The sequence below is a fragment of the Musca domestica genome, unplaced genomic scaffold, assembly GCF_030504385.1.
Source record: "Musca domestica strain aabys unplaced genomic scaffold, Musca_domestica.polishedcontigs.V.1.1 14, whole genome shotgun sequence".
NCBI classification, from domain to species: Eukaryota; Metazoa; Arthropoda; class Insecta; order Diptera; family Muscidae; genus Musca; species Musca domestica.
In genome coordinates this window covers 8,771,710-8,779,922 of record NW_026712192.1, presented here as the reverse complement: position 1 = coordinate 8,779,922, position 8,213 = coordinate 8,771,710, and the positions used below count along the sequence as shown (strand labels likewise).

The following is an 8,213-nucleotide window of genomic DNA, read 5'->3' as shown; positions in this document are numbered from 1 at the left end:
TTTTATTAGACTAAGGTCTGGTATGAATATGAAATAGATCGATCCACTCGCTCTGGCCATGAAGCTGATAAAATGAAAATTAACATCCGATTTCATTCAGACTTGGCACATCTCATTATTTCTTTCAACACAAGATCTGTTATAAAAATTGTAAAGATCGGATCATTCCTTCTGGTACCTCCCCTACAAAGAATCGAAATTTTAAATAACCAAAACGATTATAAAATCCGAAATAACCATCTGATTTTCTTCACATTTCACACATCCCATTATTTCTACTAACACAAACTCTGCTGTAAAGATGGGATATATCGGTTCATTTCTTCTGATACCCCTCCCACAATGCCTCAAAATTTTGACTGAAGCTCATAAAATGCGAAATTAATTTCCGATTCCATTCAGACTTGGTACATCTCAATATTTTTATCAACACAAGATATGTTATAAAGATGGTACAGTTCGCACCATTTCTTCTCGTACCTCACCCACACAGGATTCAAGTTTTTGAACAACAAACCACTCTAAGAAAGCGAAATAAGCATCCAACTCTCTTCAATTTTCACGCAGAAAAACATTTTTGCTAACACAAGATCTGTTGTGAAAATTATATATATCTGCCCACAAAGGGTAACAATATTGAAATACTTTTTTTTGCTTTAACTAGCGAAACACATCAACGATTCCTAATATTTTGCTATATCTAAATATATCTCTCAACCAGAAACCTGAGATGAATATGAATTAAATGGGAATTTATGATTTCGCATAAAATTGGATATAAATGTTCGATTTTCTTGTAATTTTGCCCATTCCAATATTTTTATCTATATCGGAAGAAGTATGAAAATGGAATACTTCGGTCGGCTATATCTGGTAACTCACGCACATTTTAAGATTTTCTAAAATTTATCACATATCTCATATAAAGTAAAGGAAGTAACCAATATAGTCCAAACTTGGCACGTCGAAATTATATCATATTTATTTATGTCCGATACGAAATGGACATGGAAGCCAACAATTTCAATATCATAACAGAAGTCAAAATATATTGAGGTTGTACTTCTGTAGGCATAACCGACTGATACTTTTTAACTGTCAAAAGTACTAAAACGCTCATAATTTATGTTATTTAGAATTATGTGAACGAATATATTGTTTAGTGTTTCTTTTTTTTTTTTTTTTTTTTGAGTGGTACATAAAATAATAACAAGTAAAAAAGCAGTAAGTTCGGCCGGGCCGAACTTTGAATACCCTCCACCATTTGGAACGAATTAGAAAATTTAAAAAAAAAAATAAAATCCAATAAAAATTCTTTTAAAATCCTTAAAATATCTAATAAAGGAAGGTGCCGATATATGGGGGGATATACGATATTGTGGACCTATAAAGACAAATCTATGTCTGCGTGTAAAGTACTCACAAGGAACTTCGTGTGTGGATTTCCAGACAAAACGATTGGAAAATGTGGCTAAAATCATCAAAATACCGAATATCGCGGGGTACCGCTATATGGGAGCTATACGTTATCGTTAACCTATATAGAGAATTCTCTGTCGGTGGGTAAAGTGCTCACAAAGAACCCCTTGTGACCATTCCGTTGAAACATATGGCTAAAAACATCAAAATACCGAATATCGGGGGTACCGTTATATGAGGGCTATACAATATCGTGGATCTATATAGATAATTCTCTGCCGAGGTATAAAGTATCCACAAGGAACTCCTTGTGTGGATTTTCAGACAATTCCGATGAAAAATGTGGGTCAAATCATAAAATACCGAATATCGGGAGGTACCGTTATATGGGGGATATACGATATCGTGGACCTGTGTAGACAATTCTCTCTCAGGGGGTGAAGTACTCACAAGGAACTACTTGTGTTGATTTTAAGACAATTCCATCGAAAAGCGTGGCTAACATCATCAAAATACCGAATATCGGAGGTTACAGTTATATGTATCCTCCATACGATATCGTGGACCTACATAGACACTTCATTTTGAGGAGGTAAAATGCCCACAAGGGACTCCTTTTGTGGATTGTCAGACAATTCCGTTGAAAAATGTGGCTAAAATCATGAAAATTCCGAATACCGTGGGGGTACCGTTATATGGCGGCTATACGATATTGTAGACCTATATAGATAATTCTCTGCCGAGGTATAAAGTACCCACAAGGAACTCCTTGTGTGGATTTACAGACAATTCCGTTGAAAAATGTGGGTAAAATCATCAAAATACCGAATATCGGGGGGTACCGTTATATGGGGGCTATACGATATTGTGGACCTATATAGATAATTCTCTGCCGAGGTATAAAGTACCCACAAGGAACTCCTTGTGTGGATTTTCAGAAAATTCCGTTCAAAATGTGGGTAAAATCTTCAAAATACCGAATGTCGGGGGGTACCGTTATATAGGGGCTATACGATATTAAGGACCTATATAAATAATTCTCTGCCGAGGTATAAAGTACCCACAAGGAACTCCTTGTGTGGATTTTCAGACAATTCCGTTGAAAAATGTGGGTAAAATCATCAAAATACCGAATATCAGGGGGTACCGTTACATGGGGGCTATACGATATCGTGAACCTATATGGACAATTCTCTGCCGAGGTATAAATTACCCACAAGGAACACCTTGTGTGGATTTTCAGACAATTCCGTTGAAAAATGTGGGTAAAATCATCAAAATACCGAATATCGGGGGGTACCGTTACATGGGGGCTATACGATATCGTGGACCTATATGGACAATTCTCTGCCGAGGTATAAAGTACCCACAAGGAACTCCTTGTGTGGATTTTCAGACAATTCCGTTGAAAAATGTGGGTAAAATCATCAAAATACCGAATATCGGGGGGTACCGTTACATGGGGGCTATACGATATCGTGGGCCTATATAGATAATTCTCTGCCGAGGTATAAAGTACCCACAAGGAACTCCTTGTGTGGATTTGCAGACAATTCCGTTCAAAAATGTGGGTAAAATCATCAAAATACCGAATATCGGGGGGTACCGTTATATGGGGGCTATACGATATCGTGGACCGATATAGCCCATCTTCGAACTTGACCTGCCTGCAGACAAAAGAGAGATCTGTGCAAAATTTTAGCTTCCTATCTTAATTCGTTTAGACTGTAGCGTGATTACAACAGACGGACAGACGGACAGACGGACAGACGGACAGACGGACAGACGGACGGACAGGGCTAAATCGTCTTAGAATTTTACGCTGATCAAGAATATATATACTTTGTTGGGTCTAAAATGATTATTTCGATGAGTTACAAACGGAATGACAAAGTTAATATACCCTCCATACCTTTTTTGGTGGAGGGTATAAAAAAGTAAACCTTCTCCGTGACAATGTTTCTCTCAACATTGCCGTGACCAGGATTCGAACCTGGGTTACTACGGCCACAACGTAGGGTCCTAACCACTAGACGATCACGGCTACCGAAGGCGTGAACATTGATGGGAATGATTATAAATACAAACTCGTTTCATGTGGAATGAGACATGCGCATTACAGATATGAAGAGAAAGCTCACCACTTAAAAGCTTTCTGTTTTCGTGTCATAACAACGCTTATTTAAATCATGACAAATAAGCTTTCATTATAACAAGCAAGCGTACATAGATACACATTTATTATTATCATTTCATTATGTTAGGCATACACCACGTGATTGCGGCCGCACACTGCCGACGACGAAAAGGCAACCGCAAAAATACAAAATTCAAGTATTTACTGTGTACAGTGGGAGACAGAAAATTGCGACAGGGTTTGATAGGCTTGATTTGGACACAGTTTAGATATTTTTGAGTGATATAAGATATTACTCATGGTAGAACTAAGAAGGTAAAGTCAGGTAATCACTTGTTTACATTTATTTTTTTTTTTCAAATTTATACATTTGTCATTGTCAAATTCTATATTCATAAATCCATTGTATACACACAAAATCAGAGATTGGAACTGTTTTTTATGCATTGAAATTTGACAAGGTAAACTACATAAAATGCAGAGCTGGGAATGCTAATATAAAATGAGGTTACCTTTATTTCATTGTACCATGATATTACTTCTGTTCCCTAATTATTTATTTTTCATGCTAAATTAAAAGAAATAAAAAATCTGTAAGTTCGGCCGGGCCGATCTATGAATACCTTCCACCATTTGGAACGAATTTGGCAATTTTCAAAAGAAAATCCGTTAAAAATTCTGTTAAAATCTTAAAAATACCGAATGTAGCCATTATATTAGACGTGGGCCTGCACAGACAATTTTCTATCACAGGCTGTACTATCAATTACGAACTTCAAATACCAAATTTGAAACAATTCCGGTGAATAATGTCGCTTAAATCACCAAAATACAGAAAAAAGGAGGTACCATTTTATGGGCGCTATACCAAAACCCATTTTCAATACCAAAAGTCCTGCAGACATAATACACATTTGAGTAAAAAGGGCAGACAGACGGATTGTTCAAGAATATATATTCTTGGTGGAAATTTAAATTTATATTTGAAGTGTTACAAACGGAATGCAACTTTAATACACCCTCTATATTATGGTGGAGGGTGTAAAAAATAAATAACACTGGATAAAATATCATCGGACATTCATCGAATTTCATTCATATTAAAATTGTTGAGAAAATCGAATCAAAATTTTAAATTATTTATTTGATGGTCTAAGACAATGCAGATTGCTTATTATCTGAAAAAATAATTAAAATATCTAAATTTTAGCTTGAGATTTAATTAAATTCATATTATTCACAAAAAAAATGATTTTCAATGAACTGATATTTCTGAATAATTTTTACTGAGGACATTTTTCAATTAAGATTTTGCTTTTTTCACTCGTTATTTACTGGAACTTTTGATTATCGGACAAAATTTTAGAGTAGAGAACGTTATTGTAAAATTTTGGACATTAAAATTATTGTTGTTTCGATCAGATATATATTGAGTAGCCATTCCCGTTGCAACTCTCCGAAATATATATATTCTTGATCACTGTAAAACTCTAAAGCCCTGTCCGTCTGTTTAATCACGCCAACTGTCGAAGGAATGCAAAAACTGAGATCATAACATTAAGTCTGAAATTCTTATAGGGTAAAACGATCCACATATTCGTGTAGCACGCATAAAAAGTACTTCCCGTTATTGAGTATGTTGATGATTTTAGGCGTATTTACCTACGGAATTATTTGATATTTAGAGTTTTTTAAGGACACTAACTATATAAGTTCGTCTGAAATTTGGTAGTTCACCTTCAAAAATATTTCTATTTTTCCCGCTGGAAAATGTTCCATATAAATAAATGGTTTCCTATAGAACCCATATACCCTTCCAATATTCAGTATTTTGACGATTTTAGTCACATTTTTACCATATTTTTATACCATGCACCACATAGTGGTAAGGGCATTACGTCTTTGTGTATTTGTTTGTAACATGGAGAAGAAGGCGGGATAAACCCATAGTAAGGTTAGGTTAGGTTGAAAAGAGGGGCGAAGCAATTCGGTATGCCCGTTGGGCATACACTTAAGCCAGTATAGGCCTGTTGTGCGCTCTAGACTAGTTACTTTTGAGGATCTTCATAGAATCACTTAATGGCAATCAATCAGTCCGTCCGTCGTTCCACGTATTCTTGTGAACAAAATGCAGGTCACATTTATACTTTTATTGATATGAAATTCTCCAAACAATATTTGTTTAGCCCAAGGACAACCCCTATTGAAATTGTCAACCGATTTCGGGTAAATTGTGCACCAAATGGCCAATATCAGTCCAAATTACTTGAATTTTGGTACAACAGTCCAAAAGCAAGTACATCAAATCTGGTGAAAATCAGTTTAGCTAAAACTTTAACTCCCATATATATGTTTCATACGATTTGGTGTTTAAGCCCCTCACATTTGTAATATGCATTCTACAATAATCATATTTGGTACCAGATATCTTATAGAGCTCGGAAATACCTGTGTATAAAAAGTTCGGCCTGGCCGAACGTAGCTGCTTTGCTACTTGTTTTATTTATTTTTCCAAAAATTCATCGAAAACGGTAATTTTTTATACCCTCCATCACACATAACATGGAGGGTATATTAAGTTTGTAACTCACCGAAATAATAATTTTAGACCCAACAAAGTACATATATTCTTGATCAGCGTAAAAATCTAAGACGATTTAGCCCTGTCCGTCCGTCTGTCTATTTTAATCGCGCTACCGTCAAAACGAATGAAGATAGGAAGCTAAAATTTTGCACAGATCCGTCTTTTGTCTGCAGGCAGGTCAAGTTCGAAGATGAGCTATCACGATATCATATAGCCCCCATATAATGGTACACCCGATATTTCGTAATTACATGACTTTAGCCACATTTTCAATGGAAATGTCTGAAATTCTACACAAGGAGTTCCTTATGAGTACTTTACCGCCTAAAAGAGAATTGTCAATATAGATATAGTATATCTCCCATATAACGGTACCCCCAAGCAGTTTCTTGTGAGTACTTTATCCCCTGGAAGAGAATTATCTATATAGGTCCACGATATCGTATAGTCCTCATATAACGACGCCCCCGACACTCGGTATTTTGATGATTTTAGCCACATTTTCAAATGAAATTGTCTGAAAATTCTTATGAGATATTCGGTATTGTGATGATTTTTGCCATGTTATTCACCAGAATTATTTCAAATGTCATATATAAAGTTCGGAAGAGCTACTATAGCCTATGACATAAATTATTTATTTAGAGCCACGTCTTCGTATAACGGTTTTTATATGAGCGGTATTTCCCGACGGATTTTTTTTTGAAAATTTTCAGAATATATATTTAAATTCGGGTGTTTTCTAAAGGCTTATTGCAACATATGTATCGACAAAATCGACAGTTTTTATTGGGAAATAAACTTTTAGAAATATATAGACAATGATTTTTATACCCTCCACCAAAAAAGGTATGGAGGGTATATTAACTTTGTCATTCCGTTTGTAACTCATCGAAATAATCATTTTAGACCCAACAAAGTATATATATTCTTGATCAGCGTAAAATTCTAAGACGATTTAGCCCTGTCCGTCCGTCTGTCCGTCTGTCCGTCTGTCCGTCTGTCCGTCTGTTGTAATCACGCTACAGTCTAAACGAATTAAGATAGGAAGCTAAAATTTTGCACAGATCTCTCTTTTGTCTGCAGGCAGGTCAAGTTCGAAGATGGGCTATATCGGTCCACGATATCGTATAGCCCCCATATAACGGTACCCCCCGATATTCGGTATTTTGATGATTTTACCCACATTTTTGAACGGAATTGTCTGCAAATCCACACAAGGAGTTCCTTGTGGGTACTTTATACCTCGGCAGAGAATTATCTATATAGGCCCACGATATCGTATAGCCCCCATGTAACGGTACCCCCCGATATTCGGTATTTTGATGATTTTACCCACATTTTTCAACGGAATTGTCTGAAAATCCACACAAGGAGTTCCTTGTGGGTACTTTATACCTCGGCAGAGAATTGTCCATATAGGTCCACGATATCGTATAGCCCCCATGTAACGGTACCCCCCGATATTCGGTATTTTGATGATTTTACCCACATTTTTCAACGGAATTGTCTGAAAATCCACACAAGGTGTTCCTTGTGGGTAATTTATACCTCGGCAGAGAATTGTCCATATAGGTTCACGATATCGTATAGCCCCCATGTAACGGTACCCCCTGATATTCGGTATTTTGATGATTTTACCCACATTTTTCAACGGAATTGTCTGAAAATCCACACAAGGAGTTCCTTGTGGGTACTTTATACCTCGGCAGAGAATTATTTATATAGGTCCTTAATATCGTATAGCCCCTATATAACGGTACCCCCCGACATTCGGTATTTTGAAGATTTTACCCACATTTTGAACGGAATTTTCTGAAAATCCACACAAGGAGTTCCTTGTGGGTACTTTATACCTCGGCAGAGAATTATCTATATAGGTCCACAATATCGTATAGCCCCCATATAACGGTACCCCCCGATATTCGGTATTTTGATGATTTTACCCACATTTTTCAACGGAATTGTCTGTAAATCCACACAAGGAGTTCCTTGTGGGTACTTTATACCTCGGCAGAGAATTATCTATATAGGTCTACAATATCGTATAGCCGCCATATAACGGTACCCCCA

At 36.3% G+C, this 8,213-nt stretch overlaps 1 non-coding gene across 1 annotated transcript; it reads right to left on the bottom strand.

The window, feature by feature from the left end:
• Positions 1–3,391: 3,391 nt before the first annotated feature.
• TRNAH-GUG (transfer RNA histidin (anticodon GUG)) lies at positions 3,392–3,463 on the bottom strand. The gene has a single exon. It is a non-coding gene; the product is annotated as a tRNA-His (tRNA).
• Between the last annotated feature and the right edge of the window lie 4,750 nt (positions 3,464–8,213).